We start from the raw sequence: 23,631 nt of genomic DNA, 5'->3' as shown, positions 1-23,631 counted from the left end.
ATAGCTTTTTATATATGAATTTTACTATTGAAACGTATTACATTATTTAATATCAGAAAGCTAATGAATTTTATAATAAGTTTAATGATTGATACGTTCTTAAATAGGCACTTACTCTCATTCCAGTGAATCAAATAATTGTAATAGTTGTAATCTTCTAATCAACAGAGGGTATTATGAGATGGAAACGATTAAAAATGTTAAATTCAAACGGAGTAAGCTATAAATAATGATTAAAGTTGTATATGAGTTAACTACATTCAATTATATTTTGTATTTAGTTTAATATCAAATAACAATGCAAGAGTTCAATACAGAAATACTCAAAATATGATGAAAACGCATTCGTTTCATTAAGTTACGTATGTGCAGAAAACAGTAAATAATAAATTCATTGTAATTAATATTGATAATAAAACATGTAAATAAATAATTTGTAATAATAACTGGAACTAGCTGACCTATAGTTCCCATTTTAAGAAAATGGCATTTTAAATAAAAAATCGATTATAAAACGTTTTAATAAACACAAATTTTTATGTTAATTTATAAGATATTAAATATTTTTTTACGGAAATAACTTAATCATTTATTTAAGAAACACGAAGCTTCTGTTGCAGCCCTACTGAGAACTCTGAAAGCGGATCTGTTTCTTGAGGACATATGGTGATCTGAAAAAACAAGTAGCTCTGCTTTCGAGAAATATGATGAAGATTTTTTTGATGAAGTCCGATATACAGGATATTTCTAAATTGAAATAGTAATATATATATATATATTTATGTAGATATGTATTGTTATTCACATATTAACATAATATAATATTTAAATACCTTTTGTTTAAAAACATGCTGCAAATGTCAGTCGTAAAGTTTCTAAATAAATAAATTATAAATTTGGCGAAAAAAGAACCTCAGGAAGGAATAAAAAGTCTGGCAAATAATAGAGATAAAATTATAAGCGTGATATAGGAAAATATGACGGATGCGACGGAAGGAACGAAGGATTAAGAAATGTTGTTGGAAAAAAAAATATGAACTACAACTTTTCAAAATGTGTCAAAAAGAAAAAAAGATTGAAAATCAAAGTCGATTGACATCGAAGTTTTATGGATAAATACAAAAATAACGCTATACGACAGAATTGTAACTAAAACTTAAAGTGAGAAGCAGTAAAATGTAAATCATATAAATACTTTACTCAAACGATTTATTATCAAATAAAATATACACACATAAGATATATTTCATCGGTTAGTAAGTATAACTAGAATTCTGAAAAGTATTAAAAAATTAAGAATTTAGAGATTAGTAAGTAGTAAGTAAGTAATTCAAATAAGTTTGGTAAATCGGAAGGCCCAATGATATATAAGAAAAATAAAATGTTATCACATGTGAACGTGAATATTATAAAAAACCAGATAAGTTGCAGCAGAACTTTTTAACTTAATAAATAAATATAACATATATTATATATCTTGTAACATATTCTACTTAACTGATTTTCACATATAGTATCATGCGTTTTTCTTTAGATTATCACAATGTATCTGTAACAAACATCGGTTCAAACTAATATGTATTTTCGACGGGAAAGGTTTTAACACAACTACTGGTATACAACTCTGTGTTGTTTTTGGTTCCCTTAATTCTCACCATGCAACAATAACCATGTTGACCTCCATGAAAATTTGCTCTTTGTTGGTTTAGGATGCTATGTTGTCGTTGCTGCTAAGAAACGTAAGTTGTTATATAGTTCTTGAAATATATAGTATGATTTGAAAAACGAAATAGAATTGTGTTCTGTTTTCAGAGATAAGGAGAAAAAAGAGAGGAAAATAGAACACCTCTGTTTGATAACAGTGCAAAATTAAATGAAAAGTATTCTTAAAATCACGATTAATGATCACACTAAAATAATTTAAATCATATATACTACTGTGGGGAAGTTGCCACTTTTAATCAAACTTAGGATTTTCGAGTATTCGGATATGTTGAGTTACTTTACGAGTTAAATACTAAATATTAATATCAATAGGTATTAATAAATAAATGAACCATTTTTAAAATTGTTAACAACAAAAACTACTAATAATATTTTTAATAAATAAGTTAAGTAGATTTTCACAAAACATTTCTTTTTTAAAAATGTGGGCTTCTCCAACTTCCTGACTGATAGCACTGTCCTCATCTTTGCAGTGTTTTCTTCTTCATTCATTTTCATTCTTCATTTGCTTTGTCTTTAGTCTTCGCAGATTAAACTTAAATTTAACTTTTGTAAATTTATTAATTTATTTATTATGGTTTTTTATTAAAAAAAAATTAAGCCTTACTAGATTGCCTTTTGGTGAAACAATAGCCGTCTTTCGTCAGTCATCTGTCGAATTCACTAATTAAAGGTAGATGATTATTTATAAACACAATATTTAACATGGATTGATATACTCATAACAATATTAGGGATAAATAATTTATTAGACTGGATAGATAAATTAAAGTGCTAGGAAATCAGTATTACTGTGTCCTAAGAAGGACTAATCTCCCTACTTGAAACTTTCCAGAAACATATGAAATTATTTTCAGTATGACTTTAATTAATTGTTTTATTTAATATTTTTTCCAAATTGGTTTCTATTTTTCAGAAGTAATAGTTTTTCATAGACATTCTGTTTATTAAACGAAATCACATGTAATAAAATCATAATTTTAGAAGATCTACAAAGGGAATAACATAAATCAATAGGTCAACATTAAGAAACAAACGAATTAGAGTTTTTTAAATTAATAATTTACAAGAAGTGATTGAAACTATATATTTTAATATACCTATATACACGTACCACGACACCTATTCACGATTACTGTATGTATTCAAACCAAATTGAATATGAAATTATATTAAACATATAATTAGTGTTAAAGTTTGCCCAGCTTTCTGTTCTGCTTAAATGGTGTTTAGCAATATTTCTTACAATGAAATCTGTTCAACATGTGAATGAATTTCTGAGTAAATTACTACTGTGCCTATTAGTTTTTATTGTGATACATAAGTCTCTTAGTCATTGACCTGAAAAAATATATATATATGTCCAAAATTATATACCACGTTGTCTTCATTGTTAAGTAAAATTGCGAATATATGGTAATTTCGAATATAATTTTGTAAGATTTTAGTGCAAATATAGTTTTCTTTTTAGATTTATATATAATTTTATACAAACTATTGTTTACATTAAAAATGTTTTCGTCTCATGTAATGTTTGGCTCAAATTGTCGCTATCTCTGAGTTTTTATCCTCTTATCTTCCATCTTTTTAAACACTGGCACTTTTGTTGCGAGCGGTGGCTAAAATTGTGAATTTGCTTACATTAATCGCTATAATACGTTCAACAGATGCCATTATTTAAGGGAAAAGGCTGAAAAATTCTTCCCCAGGCTATATGCAGTTATTGCTTCGTTTTCTTTAAGAAGTTTATATATAGTCAATCTCTGGGCCTCCGTTTCCACATGTTGAGTGTGATGGTAGGTGTACCTTAAATATTTTACCAAAGTGATGGTAAATAGTCTCCATCGCATTGAGATATTTTCTGTGCTCCAAATGTTTTTAATATTGTTCCAAGACCATTGTCAACACAAGCCTTGCTCATGAAGAGTTTTAATCGGAGCGCACTAAGCTAAGCGCAGCCGTAGATTGAATATGTCCTCATAGCACCAGTTATTAAAAGACACGCAAGTCTGTAAAGCCTCGTACAAACAGTAATAGATATAGCCTGAGTTATCTTTTGCCACCAGACTAGGCAACCATATGTCACATGATAGGATGTACTATATTCAAAATATCATCTTCGAATTGAGACTCCAAGTTTTACCTATATAGAACCACGTTGTCCGTAAAGTCCTTAGTGCTTTGCTGTATACCACTTGAGTTTACCATCAAGGACGACTCCTAGGTACTCAACTCAACTAGAAAGAGGAATATTACTAATGTTAATTTTGCCGAGAGAGACGTATATTTATGACGAAAAGAAACTAAAAGTTAGACGGATTCGAAAAGTAAAGAAAAGACAACGACAAAAATTTAGTTTTAATTTATTAAAATTTGGTTGACCATACAACGCTGTTTCGAGTATTGCCAAGTACTCATCATCAGTGGTCTTAGGAAATAATCGAATTTATTAATTAGTTTATAGTCCGTATATAATTTGTTTGGACTGCAAGTGCCAGGCTTGAAAGTAGTGCCTGTCAAATTAGAAGCGATGACTAATCGTGTTTATCCACAAGTAGTCAAGGCTGCATAAACTTTCAATGCTCAAGTTCCAGGTTTTTTGTCACTTTGTATTTAGTTAGTGACACTAATCACAGCACTTGTTGTGCTTTTGAAATTAGAAGAGGTTATAAACTACAGCTTTATTTGAAAACACAAGTTCAACGAATTGAAAGTTAATTTTTGAAGTTGCCTATTTTTATTTCAAAGCTATTTAAAGAGGAATATAACTTTCATAAACGTACAGGGCCTATGTCTAATATACGTTTAAGTGTAAAAGGAACAACAATAGTTTTTCCGGATTTATGGAGGGATCCTCACCTTCGCACCACTTCAAAATGCGTCGATGGTGTCCTACCAAGATCTCAGATAGACTGCTGCCATGTTTTCTAGACATTATGACCAGGTCGTCTACATACCCGATGGCGCTACAGCAAATATTCTCCAGAAATATTAAGAGCTCATCAACAACTACCGACCAGAGCAAAGGAGACAACAGTCCACTCTGTGGACAACTTCTTGTAACGTAAACAGCTACAGACGTCTTGCCTGATGTGATTTTATTGATTTGAAGCATGGCCTCAATCCAAGAAATGAAATCGGGATCAATATTCCTGTTACTTAAGCCATTCGTAATCGAGCCATAATATGTGTTGTCGAAAGCTGTCTCTATGTGTAGAAATGCGCAAAGCGCCATTTTTGTGTTTTTGTGAGATTTCTCTATATTGCAGGTTACGTTATGCGTTTTAATTGCGTTTTATGAAGAGATTGACTTTTAGACAATTCTGTACGAATATAGAGATCTATGAGTGTTTTCATAGTTTTCAAGAGTAAGATGAGAGCCTAATCGGTCTATACAATTTAGAATCATCACTTGGTCTGTTATAATTTTAAATATGGTTGCTTCTGAAATAAATATCACGTTAACTCCTCTTCAAGATTTAGGAATATAGTTCCAGCACAGGCTTGCTCTAAAAAGTACCTTTATTGGATTGATAAGAATGTCAGTCTAAGGGATTGAAAGAATTTACTACCCATCTTATTTTATCAGTGTGAAATATGACACTAGATAGGGACCACATTCATCTGTCTGGTGATTCATAGTTTAACGTACGCCTATCCATGGATGCATCACAAGATCGATTCAGAAAAGTGCACACGTAATAGATTTTGCAAATTTTCCTCACCATTCGCTGTGTAGAGACCATTACTCCTTTTCAAGAGACCATTGTTTTGTAAAAGACTTTCTTAACACTTTGTGAAGGCGTGCTATTTGCGGAGTGTTCTCAACACTGTCACAGAAAGTTTTCCATAACCTCCGCTTAGATTTCCTAAACTCATTGTTGCATGCAGTCAAGGACGTTTTGTAGTCTATCCACACCCCTGATCGTTTAGTTGAATTAAAAAGCTTCATAACCTCTCTGCTATTTCACAAAGCTTGTTGTTCCACCATGGCACATCCACGTACATCTAGACGTACGTGGTCCAACCTTACATGCATCTTCATGCGCTTGAGATAAAAGAGTTTATTCTGTTTGCTGCTTGTTCAAGTTCATTAATATAACTGATTGAATTCTGCAATTGATTCTCCTTACTAGCAAAAGATAGTCAGAAGACATCCCAGCTGACATGCTTACGAGAAGCAGATGAATTTTTAAGTAAAATCTGATCCGACAGCTCAAAAAGAATGTGCTGATGGTAAGATAAAGAAGTCTTTGAGATCCTCCAATTAACAAAATAATTAGAGATAAATTGGGTAGAAAGAGTAAGGTAAAAACCTTCTCTTCTAATGGCATTAATGAAAGTGTGTTCAGAACCATTGTTCAATTTGCTGATGTTATTACTACTTCAGTATTCTAAAAGCATTTGCTCTCTACAATTTATGTTAAGACTACCCCATAAAGTGTAGTGCGCAACAACGTTTTTCACAGAATGAACGTCTTTGCAGATGTGCTCAACAACGTCATCTACATTTAGATCCTTGTCTTGTAACACAACAGGCGACTGTATGTTATTTACTAACTGCACGACAGCAGTAGTATTTGATGCCATCTCCTTTTATTAAAAGTTTAGATTTATCCATAAGATATCCCTCGCGTGTAAGGGAATTATATAGTTACCGTTGGCAGAGTCCATTTACCGACTTAAGGCTAATTAAAAGTGGTGGTGGCCTGATATCCGTAGTTCGCTATTAATATCGTCACTAGCCCCGCGATCAAGTTTCTACAGGCATAGCTGTTCGACTGTAGATTAGGGTGTAAAGTTATACGTTCAAATAAAAGACGAGCTGGATTCGAATGTCTAAACAAGACTGATTTTTATTTATTTAAATTTTTTGAATCTAATATAGTTTCTTAATTCTAATATCCAATAGAATCTTATGTACTGATTCTAGTGGTTAATACTTAAATTACTTGCGTTAACTCAAATTAGACTTATAATATCTTAAAAGAAATATCTTATCAATAAATGGTGTAATAGCTAACAACGCAAGTGTTCTACATATGGTTTCACTTGACTTAGTTTTGACTTACCTTCTGCTCAAAAAGTATCCGGATTTGGTTGTTAACTACTCTTTAAGTAATAGATCTTTTTCAAACAATTTTTTTTTATGTTGGTACACCTTTTCTTGACATATTGCACAAATTTGAGCGCCATCTGTCAATTAATTTGTTTACAGCAGCTGTTAATGTGAGACTACCTCAAGTGCATTTAGCGATTTTTACTATGGATAATTCTTGTTGTACGCGATGTTTTGACCAAAGATGGCACTGTCATCGCTCAGGCACCATAATTGTCAGATCTGGATCCGTGCGACTTTTTCCTGTTCCCGACAGGATCCGAGTGGATTGAAACCAATCGACTTTTCGGTGAAGGAACTAAAGCCATACCTTCACGGGCCTACGAAGTGTTCCATACACCTACGAGTGTATGGAATTTTGAGTTAAGCGTTGGCATATGTGTATTGCTTCAGAAGAAGCATATTTTGAAGGAGATAAAATAAATTTGGAATAAAATTTAAATTTGTTTTATTTACAAAATCCGAGTACTTTTTGAGCAGAAGGTCTGTATATTGCACATATAGTGCAATGTGCGGCTCAGCTAATTGTCATCAAAGTAATGACAAAATAAAGGCTCATATTACTCGGAAATAAAAATTATCTGGAGCACTTATATTTTGTGTGATAGGCATGTGTGGTCTCATACCCATATCACATTACAAGGAGGTTGTGTGGGTCTCATTCATACGCGCTCACCTACCGCACCATACATCCTTATTTAAGAATTAAACTAGAATAAAAATAAGACGAAAATCCAGAGTGTTTTCCTTCACCCCGTTGTCGGCGACCTCAAAGTAGCAGATACCTATCCTAACTATTTTGAGACCATCGATCTTACGAACAACTTCCATTAAAGGCTCAACGATTGACTGACGAACTTAGTGTACAGCACCAAAATGCAAAAACCCACTTACTGCCCGAGACGTTTAGGAGTTAAAATAGCCATTCAAACCACGCCAGTCAGCCCATATAAATAACACAAAATGCATAAACACAAAACTACACAAAGTAAGCCTCTACATAAAAAATCGGAAACAATACTACGCAAAAACATAGACTACATGGACAACAAAAAATTACCTTAAATCTAAAAGTAGATCTTGGTTGTACACCTCGTTAAATTTACTTGCTGTGTTTAAATTAGAACGAAATCGTAAACCAGGTGTAGAATAATTGAATAAATTAATTATATAAAGAGGTTTTCGAACAGAAGTGAAACAACAACAAAAATTTATTTTTTAAATTATTTTAATTAATTGAATTTTTGGAGTAACATTAGCATGACTTTCTCAGCATTACGTTCCTAGATTAGGTTCTATACATAAGAAAGAACAAATCATGCAACAAATAATGCCTCTACGAATAGAATAGTTTTGAAATTTAACAATTAAAAATAAAAAATATAATAAATTAATTAATTCAATTATTCTACAGCTGGTTTATGATTTCGTTCTAATATATAAATACAGCAAGTAAAATTGTTAATAACAAAAACTCCAGCAAAAATATGCGAACAAAAAAGTCAGTTGGTTAAGGTGCGCTGATTCTGAGCTTCACATTTGGCAGGACCCGAGTTCGATTCCTGGTACTTGCAGTCTCTAAAAAATTATTTACGAATAATTAAATACAAGAATTATTTCCAAGACCACTGATGATGGATATTTGGCAATACTCGAAACAGTTGTATGCTCAGCCAAAAATTCAATTAATTAAAATAATTTAAAAAATAAATTTTTGTTGTTGTTTCACTTCTGTTCGAAAACCTCTTTATGTAAATATAACAAGTTTCTATTAAAACTATAATAGTCACTTTCGTCTGGAAAATTTGACGTTAAATTACAACTTATTCACATAAATTAATTATATTATATTTTTTTTTGTTAAATATAAATACTATTCTATTTGTAGGGGCATTATTTGTTGCATGATTTGTTCTTTCTTATGTATAGAACCTAATCTAGGAACGTAATGCTAAGAAAGTGATGCTAATGTTACTCCACTAGTCGCAAGGACGAGACCAATATTTCGTGAATATAGGTTGTAATTTAATGTCAAACTTTTCAGACGGAAGTGAATATTAATTGTGTAAATATTCAATAAGCCATAATCTCAGTACACGTCATTTCATCTAAATACTGTTTTTTCGTTTCGTTTTATTAATTAATTATTAAAAAACATTAGTAGCAAGTGTTATGTTCTTTTTGCTGCATCAGTCCATCAGCTCAAGAATATTTGTGTTCGCCTCGAATGGAGGACGCGGGCGCATCACAAATGAATATTTTATTTGTACTGTTTGCTTTTAATTAAAAATTTAATTGATCCTTTCTCCGCAATATTGTTTGCATTTCATCCGCAATAAATATAAAAACAATTTCTGTATTAATATTTATATTGGTACATTGCGGCAAGTACGGGTACGAGTACGCGCATCAATCACTTTCAATCAAAATTATCAAATCAAATGGAAAATTAAAAATTCTTTCAATAAACAAATATTATCAAAATTTTGATATTGACATAATTAAAAGCGTTTTTTCTCTTATTGTTTCGTTTATTTTTTGTCTCATTCACCACTCACCACTCGCGACATGCCACATTCACACAAATCCAACGGAAGTCGGCCTAATTTCCATTTCCGCTGTGATTGCGTTCTAAGAAACTCGCTGTCCTATTATAATATGTAATTATCAGTAGGCTTTTATTTCAGCAAATAATTCACAAAATATATACCGAAAATTCTTCAATTTTAAAACTACAGAAATGCAATTTCATTTATAATAAAATATTAAATATTTTGTTAATCTATTATTTACATTTAAATTAACCAGCGATTAAAATGAATTGCGGTGCTTTTTAATTGACATTTTTGTTTGGTAGAATGTTTCAAATAGTCTCCCTTCGTATCAATTATTAGTGGTGTGATGAAGTGATTAAAAAATAAATGAGTTGGATTGCAAATTGTATTGGTATACGAGTATTAGATATAAAAAATAGAGGAAAGTAAAGTACTCTCGAGTACTTTTGATACGCTCGAGCTGTAGCTTACTGTTTACTGTTACCTATAATGTTATCATCTGATAAGTCTGCCAGCGATTCAGTGTCACTTATGACATTTTTATTTGCAAAATTGTTAAATAAATCATATAATTCATTATAAATTTTTTATTTTTAATTTTTTATGACATCCTCAGGGACCTCAAGATTAATCCCATCAAAAAATACATAAAGGATAGAGCCCTGAAATTATTTGCGAAATCTGACAGACTTACTAACACCGCGTTATCGAATCTTAGAATGGTTACAGGCTCCTCGGGGAGATATGCAGATCTGGGGTCAATTATTGCTTAGTCTGATGAAGTGATAAACAATAATCCAGTCAAGGCACAAAGAGGGGTTTTGAAGAAACCTCGCAGTTAATAGAGAGTAAAAGTGCTCAGATGCACTGATTCAACTAGCCGCAACATAATATTCTATACGGTACAACTTCTCATTATCAGACTCGATTTATTGTGTTATGCAAGAGTGAATATGCAACACAAAATTGATCTAAGCAAGTTGATCTATATGTCACTATATCACAAACCCGTATACCCACTCCTCTAACGTCACGTTCTCTACATTTTTGTGATTATATTGGCAGTTGAGCTTGTTTTTTTTTTCAATTAGCGGATAGGGGCTGATTTATTATTCTAAATTCGGTTATGAAAATTCAAGTTTAAAAATTAACGTCCAATGTTGACAAAAAAATTTATTTTATTAAATCTATTTTATGCTTGTGATGTTTACTAAGCTCCTTAGTTCGTAGACTTTCGTTGTGGAATGTCTTGAAGACAGTAGTTGCGTAAGTTGTGTCTTTAGTTCTGGTCTCCCCTGCAGATCCTATATATCTGGTTGAAAGGGTTACACAATTTTTCAGCACGGACAGTGGCTTTTTAGTATCGCAATGAATTTCGCCACTTTGATATTTACTCTAGCCAGACGAATTTTCGTTCTCAATAAATTGTAGTTTAGTAGTGTTAGATTAGATTTTTCGTAGTCCATCGCAGTTTTTCGTTAATTTTCATTGTACTGTGGCTTTTAAAAGATAATTACGAATATGTTTATGAGCAATATTTTATCATTGTATTCCTTATTCCTTTGTACTCTGATTTAATAATATTGTATACTGGTTACTCCCAGACAATTAAATTTTTGAATTTTGTACTGTTTTATCAGCTTCTCTGAAAAACAGCACTTTTATTGTAGAGCAACTGTGCTATCGGAAAAATAACAGGCTATTGATTTCGTGCATATTTTTCGGAAATGAGTTGACGTGAATCCTTAATATAAAAGTTTTCGACTTGAAAAACATAGACAAGTCGCAAAATAAAGGTATTTCACTACATCCTTTTGAGCTAAATATTTTTTGTGATAGCACAAAGGAAGTATATTTATTTGCAGAGTATATATATTAAACAATACAAGTAATACCTGCCCCAATTTTGTAGAAATAAAGTGAACTTTGGCATAAACTTAAAAATAATTAAAATTCGAAATAAAATCACTATCATTCTAAAATGCTACTAATAAAAAAAAAATTATATCAATAATATAATTTTAATAGTATTAAATTATTAAAAAGAAATAGGGTTTTTTCTTTCATAAAACTTGTACAATTAATTATCGGCACAGCACGGTGTATAACATATAAGGTTTACATTTTTTTGATGAACCAATTAGCAGTTCACATACCATAAAGAAGTATATGGAAAATATACTATAATAACTCTGCAATAAAGTAAATGTAGATTTCTATTACTTAGGAGAGAAAGAAGAAATAGAAATGTGAATTTTTATTTTTGATAGTCTTAGTACGTGTGTTTGAAGTAACATGTCTTCTGGCTAGTTACCTTGCTGAATTACTCCTGAGAATGACTGCTGAAGCAATGTAGATTCTTAGATATGTAGATTGCAACATAATAGATTTTGCACTAGAATTGTGGATTTCTAACGCACATGAAAATGGGTCTGTTGAAGAAATGTAAATTTCTTCCTTGAATTAGGCAGCATTAGTAATGCGATATGATCGTAAGCTCGCTGTGGAGCTGACTGTGTTTTAAGAAATGTGAATATCTTTCCCGAACTAAAAAGTCCCGATGGGAGTGTAAATTTCTATCCATTTCTAAATTTTAGTAGAAGTAGAGATGTACATTTTCGCTTCTATCGCAATTCGGACTTAATGGGACTATATAGATACGAGCTCGTTACTTTGCTGACTGCCTCGATTGAATTTTTTCTCGTCTTTTATGCCGGAGAAGTGTACACCAAACGGTGTCTATTTACAATTTTTGCTTACATCAATTTTGTCATTATTTTGATGTGGCTTAAAATTTTGGTAGTAAAATTTTATATTATAATATATATATGTAAGTAAAATATATGTTTTTGCTGCAAAACTTGCGATGCATTTTGTTATAAATATCGTTCAAATACAAAATAAAGGAAGAATATTCTACGCGTATGTGTTCCGCAATAAAAAAGGTTGGTATTAAATTAAACAACAAAAACGAAAATTTTGCCAAATAAATCTAATTAGCAACATTAAGTAAATAGTAATATGAAGCTTTTCTGAATGCTTAGAAGCTTAGGAGCGAATCCATGATTTGGCACTCAATTTCTTGCATCCAATTCCTGTTTATGTTGCCAAATTGTAATACTTGTGGCTTCCTGGATAATTTCATTGCATTAAACTAAATCTGATGTTAGTGGATAATTTTTTATATAGCATCTTTCGCCAAATATTTAAAATTGGCACAATTTTGATTATATTGGGTACGTATATCTCTGTACGAGGGTAAATGTAAGCAAATATGCGCTTCGAAGGCAAAATTTAATATTGGCTCTCAATCTGTTTATTTTGTATTTTGTATCGAAGTGTCATTTCAATACTTAAATGAATGAAATAATTGGTTTGGCTTGGCTTATATGCAATTATAAGAATAATGGATTCAATGTGGAAGTAATAGGCTTCAATAATCCTTCTTTATTGAGAAATTAACTGAAAAACTCCTTAGCGTCAGTAAAAAAAAAATATTTATTTCATATATAGGAAACATCATACTGCATTAGAATTAACTCAGCCCCACCAAGTAAATCCCTTTACATCACTCTTGCAAAAATGCTTTATAGTAGAGGTGGAGAACTATCGATAGTCGGCACCATCATGACACAGTACTGTTGCTGTTGTTGTTGTTGCATTAACATGCCTAACACAAAGTACACAAATAATGGAACAAAAATAATAAGATAATGAGAGATAAGCAATTGTTTTGCAAATTTGCTAGACCATCCGGACGCAATATAAAATACTGCCTTGAAGACAATATACGAGTATTCGAAGACGACTTTTCCAACTGTTCACTAATCATCAAGATAAATAATTTTGCCAGTGATAGATCAATTTTAGAGGTTAGCAATCGAAATTCAAACACATATTTTATATGTGTTTGTTTCCGCAAGATTAAGTAAGACAGTTTTCCAAAGAAAATCTAGGTATTCCCGGTCACAGCTTTTACGAAACGTTAATGAAATTGCGTTAATTTTATGATCGCAAGATCAGCGCTGGGGTCGATATTAATGAACGCTCAAATAAAAAACATTTTAAAATATGTCTCCTTATAGGCAGTCGAGGATTGAAAATTAAACAGGAAATAGAACTCGTAGAACTCGCATCATGCGGTAGTGCAATTATTGTACTGTTCTCATAAGAATCTACTAAATAGCATTGGAAAAGATGGTTTTAAAGTCAGTAGCACACATTGAGTAAATTTTATTTTTATTTGATTTAAAATGATCACATTAACTTGTAATTACTCGAACCTTAATATTATTAATTAAAAATATGATAATAATTTAATAGAATATTTTTTGTATTTGTGTTAATTTTTAGTGTAAAAACGAGAATAATGATTTATACACTGAGCATTAGCAGCACTTTAATAAGTTTTTTAGTGTTATTTGAAATTATTTTTAGTGCTTCTAACTAGAATAAAACTATTTAATCATATCTGAAACTATATGAACCCTTGGAATAGTGTATGTACATGAAGATATTTTCCTGTTGCATTGCAAAAGCTGAAATTTAGACTTGAACAGCAAAACTAAGTCTGCAGAAATATGATTTCAAGTACAAAAATCTCTCGAAAATATACAAAACCTATGTAATGTCTATAGGTTACGTTGTCTGTACGTTCAGGAAATAGTTTGAAACTCGACGGGAGTATTTCTTATTAATACTAAAGTTTTTAAAATGTAATTGAATTTCACTTAAGTATTTTATTTGACTTAGTAGTTTGTAGTTTGCATTGTCTGTCGACAGGTGCTGGTATATATTAAATAAATTCCTGTAAATTCGTGCAAGCACTCCAAACTGCTCAGTTTTCTCAAAGTGAAGGAGTGAATATTAATCTTCTGGATTGCTGTAAATTTGCTGAACATTCTGCCATACGAGCTGGAAAAATGTTAACTGAATTTTTTTAATGTTAATTTTTAATTTTATCAATAAAGTTAAATCAAAAGTATTTCCAAACATGTTCAACATAGAGTGTTTTTCTTAAAATTATTAAAATAGGTACATAAATGTGTAATGTATAATTGAATTATAATAATAAAAGTTTGTTACGGCAGAAGATTTGGTGTTTCCAAATCGTCCGGTTTTATCAAATGATAACATAAAAATTCTAAACATTTAATTTACTGAAGTTATTAAGTCAGATATTTATCACGAAGTTATCTTGCTTCTAAATATTTTTATGTTTCAAAGAAATACATTTTAGAAAACGACTACTCAGTAACAAAGCGGCACAGAAAAGTAATCAAATACAAATCCTTCACAATTGCACCCGAAAAAAAAATATTAGAAAAAATGACATCTGTATAAACTTTTTCAAAGGCGCGCAATTAATTAAAAGTTTCGGTAGTTAAACTATTTTGGCACCTTTTATAGAACAGTATATGATGAGCTGAATGTTAGAATGAGCGACAGAAACGTTTATTTGAACAATTTTTATAAAAAATAAACTCCAAATATCACAATTTCAGAAATAATCCTGGCACAAAAACAATTTATCAATTTAAGGGCCATATATTGGGAGAGAAATAGCTGAACCTCTTCAACTACTTGGTATAACTGGAAAACAGTACACTATAGAAGTGAACACTGTCTGTGCACAGAATGTATCTATTTGCATGGATTATAGATCCTACAATAATTGGATCTGTTCATAAAAATTAGTTGAGAAGAAACGATATCATAGATACGAGAACACAAAAGTCATTTCAAAGTGGTGAATCTAAAGCCTGAGAGTTCAAAGTCAGATATGGAAACTTGTGCACATACTGAAAATCTAGTATGTTACAACATCTGGTATGTTATATGAAAGACCGTCAAATCTAATTCAGATAATGATTCAATTTAATCTACCAACAAAACTATTCCAGCTTGTAAAAAAAATAAGAAACACTAGAACTCTATATAGATTTTAAAACGAAATTTCGATCATTCTGGTAATTGATTGAAGCCTAAATCAAGACGATAGCATAGCTCCTATTCATATATGAGTTTAAATTTACAGTATAACATGCGAATGTCCGATTGTTAATTACTGGATAAGTATTTAACACAAATGCTGTGAGTTCTATTCTTATAGTACGAATAATTTTCTGTAGAATAGAAAATCATGATAGACATTTGGCCATAAATGAATGAAAACAAAATAAATTTGATAATTATTATGTTGAGGGTAGTTGAGTCGGTGCACCTGAACACTTTTACTCTCTGTTAACTGCGAGGTTTCTTCAAAACCCCTCTTTGCGCCTTGAATGGATTATTGTTTATCACTTCATTAGAGCAATAAGCAATAATTGACCTCAGATCTGCATACCTCCCCGAGGAGCCTGTAACCGTTCTGAGATTTGATAACGTGGTGTTGTTAAGTCTGTCAGATTTCGCAAATAATTTCAGTGCTCTATTCTTTATGTATTTTTTGATGGGATCAATCCTGATATCCCTGAGGATGTCATTCGTCCTAATGTTTAGTACAAAAAATTACAATATATTAGACTTAAGAACAGATAAGTACAATTTTAGGATAGGACCATAATATCTAAATAAACAGGCGATAATATGCTTACGTATGTATTATGTGGTCAATATCTACGTATGGCTGCTGTGAAAGCTACACTTTTATAAGAAGTGTAGATGAGATGAAAACCAAGTTTAAGGTTGCAGTGAACTAAAGAAGAATAATAATATTAACAAAAATAACAAGAATTAACGTTATTAATTATATAGAACACAGAATCAAACAATTAATTTATAATAATTAAAAATAATTACAATTAGAAAAAATTCTAATCATTATTAAATAAAAAAACTATCTTATAGTTTGAAATCAAAACAAAACAAAATTACTTTACTGTAGTTCACGCACGAAGTTCTTCCTTCAAGTCTCTTCAAAGATCCTAAAGAGACTTGAAGTTATTGTCGAACCAATTCCGAAAGTTATTCTTATTATACAGAAATGAGATTTCTGCAAAAATTTTATAAAAATATTTATGGAAACTTGAAAATTGTTGGGTTTAGACAACAACTTAGATGATTGTCTATATAATACTATAAATAATTAAAATAATAATAATTATAATAATTTTGAAATAATTTTCAAAAATTTAAACTTAACACTCCAATTGATATAACAGAAACTTAAACAAGATTTCGTTGTAAACAAGTACTGTGTGCGAAAATAATATGAGCAGAGCTCACCGGTCAATATGACAACAACTTATAATTACCCACACTGACTCAGGTAAAGTAATCACCGCAACAAAGTCAGTTAATTAGACAACGTAATCAAAATTAATGACTAAGAAGGCGCTGTTTCAAGCGTAGGAAGGCGGAATCAAGTGTCGGGGTTGTGGGTTAAGGATAATTTGACATTCAGTCCCAAACGGAGTCGTACAGGAGACAACTACAAAGGGAAAGCATAATCATAATTGGGTGTTTCAGACTATTTTGTGTTAAGATGGGTAACACTTTAACGAATTTATTCGATGTCAACTCTGTGGTCAAATTAAAGTTTCTCTGTTTTAATGAGAGAAACCTCAGAAGTGCCACTTCGTCCAATAGGAAAAATGTATCAATTTACGTTGAAAATGTACAAAATGGAGGAGTGCGGGTATGTATTAAATTCAAATTAATAATAAATTTAAAAGAATTAGAAAAATATTTGTTTAAGACATAATTGTATAAAGATAATGTAGTATAATACGGTATATTTATGTCACAACAAAAAAACCACGTTAAAATAATTTTTTTTTAATTCATGATATTAAATAGGTTTAAATAAATTGTTTCTGGTAGTGAATTTTTGAGCAGAAGTGTAAATTTTTACACTACAAGCTGTATATAAGCATAAAAATTTATATAGACAGTTTAATATATAAATCAGAAGATCTGGCATAAACAGTGAAGCCAAAAATTCAACGTACACATAGTGATTTCAACCTTCACAAACTCTGAACAAAATCGATGATATTTACCTCAGAAACTCTCAATAATTTCTTATTAACAAAAACAATGATGGAATTGATGATATTAATGAAAACAAATATTTATGAAAAACGTATATTGAAAAGGTTCTTTTAGACAACACTAGATCAAATCACGATCATCAGTTTGAACGTACTTAAACTAGCGTATACAAAGACCCCAAATCGGGACCATTATATGGAAGTCTGCATTCATCCACAAAATTTTTCTTAAATTTTGCATAACTTAATAAATTTGAATCAAATTGATTTTTGTCTTCTAATTTATTTTAACCAAAGAAACAACAATGAAGTTCAAACATAAAAAATTAACAATTATTCTTTAAAAAAAATTAAACACAATTATATGCAAAGGCCGAAGCAGAAAAAATCTGCGTCCACCTCGTATTGAAAATCTTTAACACTAGCATCAAATCAATCTTTTTGACAAAAACTGCAAGTATTTGTCAAAAAATGTTTCCGTCGTATTTTTAAAATTTTCTGGCCACAGTTAGTCTCAAACACCGAACCTCTCATCATATATAAAAATGTGCCAATAGAACTTGAAGTTAAAAGCCGGATTGAACATGCAATAATAATTATAACAACCTCGGGTATTTCCAATAGTAATATCTAGGACCCCTTTAAGTGAGTTAGTTACAAATATTGGTGGATTATCTTCATTGATTATTTCTAATTTCTTACTAGTTATAAATTTTAATAGGTACTCACCTCTTGTGTTGCTGTCTGTACTTCCCCATACTTCGTTCTGTGCGTTGTAGTCGCAACGAAGTATATGTGACATTTTCATTTTCTCACAGTAGTCCATCAGTTTATCGTAGCCACAGGCTATCTACCAGTACCACATTCCGTATTACTCCGTTGTGTTGGCCAGAATTTGTATTACAACAAGGTCCCTGGAGAGAAATTCTGAAAGACAGATAAAGTTTTTATTAATATTTAATAAATTGCAGGTTCATGGTTTATCATATCTTCCATGTCAAATTGTCTGCATGTTCTATGGATTCAAGGCGCAGATTCGACATCTGTGGATTTAGGGTTCTTGGACCAGCACTATGCTCAGATTTGATTTGAGCGTTGCTCTTGCAGTATCTTCCGATGCAGCTTTTGCATGTTGAAGGTTTATTTGGTCTATTTTACTGCTGGCTATTATGGGATTATACACTTCTTTATTTTGCTAGATCATTGTCGATGTCTGATAAAGACATTCTGTCGGAGACATCCGCAGGCATCAAGTTTAGCCTTCTTTTCTACTTATTCTGCAACGACTGCAGGGAGCGTTCCCTCAGCTGGTGTGGTTTCCTCAGCCGAGGTAATTCCCTCTTTGTTCACCCGCCCCTTATGTAGGTGGACTGGCAAGGACTTGCACCTGTAGAAGACCCTACAGCAGTTGGTTCATTAAATTCATTAAGCCTCATGCGACCTGATGTCAATCCCGATCGTCAGAAGTTTTCCATTTTGCATGTCTTTGCTACTAAATACTCTTCACAGTTGATTATGCACCCTCATTTTGGCGTGATGAGTACTTTTAGCGCTCCTCTGTATCGCCATCTTTGGCTCTCGGGAGATAAAACGTAAATAAAAACGGGAAATTATGTGTATACTCGGTATATTGTCCCCGGTAAACGTGGTGAGTTCAACGTTTGCCCATTCGTCCAGCTTAGGTGCCACCTACGGTTTTTGCTCGCTTATCAATTTTTTGTTTTATCAAAATCTTTCTGCAGTTAACTTGTTGCAACGGATAAATGCTTGTTAGCATAGAGCAGAATGGAGTTACTTCCAAAAATGCCTATCATAGTTTTAAGTTCGATCAGTTGAGTGCTACAGTTAACAAGCAGTTAAATGATTTATTTTCACGACTGCATGAGGAATATTATCATAGATCTTACATAGAGTTTGATCGATCGAACCATGATTGGTTACTTCACGATTAATGTTCTGCTGATTAGAAATAGATCTTCAATCTAAATTGTGCTAAAATTAAATAAAAAATCACAGATGTCTTATTTCTTTTATTTTATTTTTATGAGCTTAACTTTGTTTTTTAAAGAATCAAAGAAGAGATTCCAAGCCTTAACAAATTACTTAATTAAATAGCGAATTATCTGTATTAATTCAATAACATTACTAATTAGTAGTAAACGAAAGTTAATAAGTACAGGTTGGTTGAAAACTTTTATAAGCAAAAATGAAATAGTGTGAATTTTTAATAAAATGTTTATTTTTATTCAAAATAGTCTGCCGCAACTTCAATATATTTATTCCAACGATTCTTCAATTGTTTTATTCCGTGTCTGTAATGATGTTCCGGAAGCTCTGCAAACTACTGTGCCACGGCTGCAATGGTTTCTTCATTCGACAGATTCTTCAAAACGCTTTCTACTAAGGAATTACTTACAATTTCTGAAGAGGTGAAAGTCAGAGAGAGTCCGATCTGAAGAATACCGTGGTTGTTCCAGCAAATCGTACTTTAATTCATTAAATTTCGCCATTGTCAAAACATTCACCATTTTTGTATGAATTTATGTTGCTGATAATCCTTTCATAATATAGAACTTTATTACTGCGCGATATTCGGTGAAATTGTGAAAAAATCACCGATACGTCAGTTTCAAATTGCGCGTAAAAATAGACTGAATGGAGAGATCGAAATAGACATCTGAATATATTCAAATGAAAGATGAAGTGCCAAAATGGCTTAAAATTTTAATTTTTCTACTGGTTGATAGGTATCGCTCTCAAAATTTTTCAAGCAACCTGTACATTACTGCCCCATTGTTTGATAATGCATTACTCCTGGGTTATGTATATAATATTGTAAATAATATGATATATAAGTCGTATAACGTAAGTCGTATATTTTTAGTTATATGTATTTGCAGAATTGCTATGTGTTTTTGTCAGAATTCGAATTGTGGGTCAGGTATTTTTTATTTAACCCTCAATATGAGCTGTATTCTGTTATAAATTATTAATATAGACTTATTGTTTATATGATGAGATATTTGACGTATCTATCTTTCGTTTTTTTATTGTTGAAACTATTGGTATTTTCCGTATAGTTAGGAAGTGATTTGTTAGTGCTTTTTGTGGGAACGCCTTTAATATCTTTCCACATATGTGCTTATTGATAGAGATTCCTTCAAAATAATCTTCTAGCAGTAATGTTTTGTATTGATTAGTTTTTGTCTATGTTACGATTTGCAACTTTTTAATATGACACTTTTTGCTGTGGTCTATAATACATTACATTGATACTATATAAAGTCGCCATACCTTGTCCTTTTGTGCTTTCTTATTATTATCATATTTAAGATTTTTAATAGTTTTTATCCGTTTTTTGTGGATTTCATTTCATTTTCCGTTATATGGCTTGCTGACAAAGTGTTGTCATCACTGCCGGCTGTTAGTTCTGCTTAAAAAGATTTACTGTCTGTTACAGTTTTAGGGTTCTCTGTTTTTTTTTATCATCTTATATTAACCTTTCATTGTACCGTTCGCATGGAAATTTGATATAATGCAAGATATTCAACGTACATTTACCGGCATTTTTACTTTGATTAATGTCCTGCCAAATATTGCCAGATGAAATATTACATCTAAGCCAACATTGCGCACTCAACACTAAATGCACTTACTGGTTGCCTGGACCAAGGCGTGCAAACACCTTTCTGTCATAACCTCTGACACTTGAGCTAGAATTTGTAACTTCACTCGGGACACTAAAAAGTGATTTTCTCATAAAAGTATTAAGCGGAAATAAATAAAACAGTTTCCGTTTCCTTATGCATATTGTGCAACAAAAACAAATCACATGAAATATCAGGTATCACATTTTGGAATTGGCTTTTAAAACAGTGCTGCCAGTAGGTTTGTCAGAACATTGCGATTGTTATCAGTTCAACAATGTTATCAGAACATTGTTGTGATATCAGTTGTGATGAAAGTCATCACAGTATGAAAGTCATCAGTATGCGCGATGTGGCTACTTTGTCTAACATGTTTTTTTATTATTTTTTGAAATAGTATTTTTGAAATTGTATTTGTCATTCAATTCACTGATAAAATGGACGGTGGGGGTCAGAGAGAAAGAGTAGTTAAATTTTCTTTCTTTGGGCCTTTATTTTCCAATTTCATTGTTCGAGCGCATTAACAGCACTAAATAAATCTCGGAAATGATGGTTTCTTTATCGTGAAGATCGTCGATAATGCAGTACTGTGCACATCCACAAATATAGATATTATAACGTTTTGGTGATGTAGGGTATTCGACATCATTTATTCTCCTACGTTCATGATTAATTTCAGAATACTAATATATGATGGCTGATTTCTCTAGAACAAAGTTCTAGTAAACTTCATGATTTTTTTTTTGCAAAAATTACTCTACTCAATTATGTAGTCAATTATAGTAGTCAATTAACTTATGTTGGGGATATTGACTAATTTTGATAAAAATTCGCTTTCCATAAGGGGTGATGTTTCGACTTCTTGACCAAAAATTTTCTACCTAACTAAGTGTTATTGAAAAAACAGTAGTAAGTAAATAATCGATGTAATTATTAAATTCTTTTGTGACTTAATATTACGTACTCGAATTATTTTTGGAAGAATCTTGAAAATTCAAAATTTGAATATTTTTATATTACACTTATTTACGAATTTTCTTTAAATTCTTCTTAAATTCATTCTACTACAGTATGTGGATTAAAAAGTATGTGTAGTATGCAAGTATCCTATGCCTTTTGTAGTCAAAATTTATTTTGTATATTTTGTTGGTTTGTGTAGTAAAGATTTTGCTTCCCGCGTTTTATAAAAGTCGTATAGAGAAACGAGCTGGTAAGGGCATATGTATTTTTATCAGAGATATTTACATGGTTCCGAAAGTGCAATAATCGTCCGTCTCCCGAATCGCACAATATGAAGTTTTGTGCTGTAGTAATCCAACAGTCCGCATTTACCATAGACGGTCGCTCATTAGTTTTTCCTTTTTTTTAAGTCTTTAGTATTTTTTGTGGTCTTACCAACTTCCTGACAGTTGAAATGTTTTATTCTTTTTTATATTTTTGGCTTTCGCTTTTTGATATTGTTTTGTTTTTACACTTGCTTATCATTTCTGTTTTCCTCGATGGTCCTCCCAGTTAGTATGCGCCAAACTTGTGCATTTAGTTTGATGCCAAAAATTCAATTATGTCCACTTGAAGTCACATCGTGATGAGTATGATGCAGTCCTTTCCAACAAATGCAAATGGAAACTTTTCATAATTTCGTCGTCAACGTTTTTATTTTTGTTATTGCTGCTGATGCCTTTGTCCGTACCGTACTGGTTGTTGCTTTAGATTTTCCCGAACAGAGTTGCGGATTTAGAACAGGCTGCCCCATAAACGATTGTACTGAACTGATAATTGTCTTTGTTATGCAAAGTCCTTGTGAATATGGTGGCGGCAAAGTTGTTGAATTTCAATGGGTTTTTTAAAATTTTGTTTCAAAAGCATTTAACAGAAAATGTTAAAAATATTATTAAATTAATATTTTATTATATTTCAAAGAATTTTTAAGTTCATTTCATTCATTTTACTAAACAATTTCCAAAAACTAAGTAATTTTATCAATTGAGCCTTTGAAGTGGTTTGAACTTTATACGCACATTTTCACTTTAATATAGACTTGCATATTGTCAAAATAAAATGTTTAAAATGTTTTAAAAGATATTACTAACATAAAAATTTAAAAAATTATGTAAATCTTATTTATGAATATTGTAAAATTATAGTCCATTTGAGAACATCAGGTAAAAATATAATTTGTGATACTTGATGATATACATATCAAGTTGTTGAACTTAGGTATCTGTTTTATTTGATATATTGGGGAACTAGAAACAGAAATCCGAAAAAAATTTAGTTTGATGATATATGCCTCCGAGTGGAGGTGCTGACAATTGTTAACACGCGCTAACCTAACCTAACCTAGCTTGATGATAAACATATCAAGTTGCTGAACTTAGATATATGTTTTATTTGAAATATTAGAGAACTACAAACAGAAATCCGAAAAAAAGTAAGCTTGATAAAGTTGGGTTATGACTGGAAGTTGTTTTTTTAAATATCATATGAACTAATTGAGTGTTGTGACAATAGGACAACTAATATGCGAACTTATTCCCTTTTTGCGATTCAAAATGTAAGTATAAATAAATAGTGCTTGTATCTTATTATTA

Source organism: Teleopsis dalmanni, chromosome 1, assembly GCF_002237135.1.
Source record: "Teleopsis dalmanni isolate 2A chromosome 1, ASM223713v2, whole genome shotgun sequence".
Lineage (NCBI taxonomy): Eukaryota > Metazoa > Arthropoda > Insecta > Diptera > Diopsidae > Teleopsis > Teleopsis dalmanni.
This window is presented reverse-complemented; position numbering follows the sequence as displayed.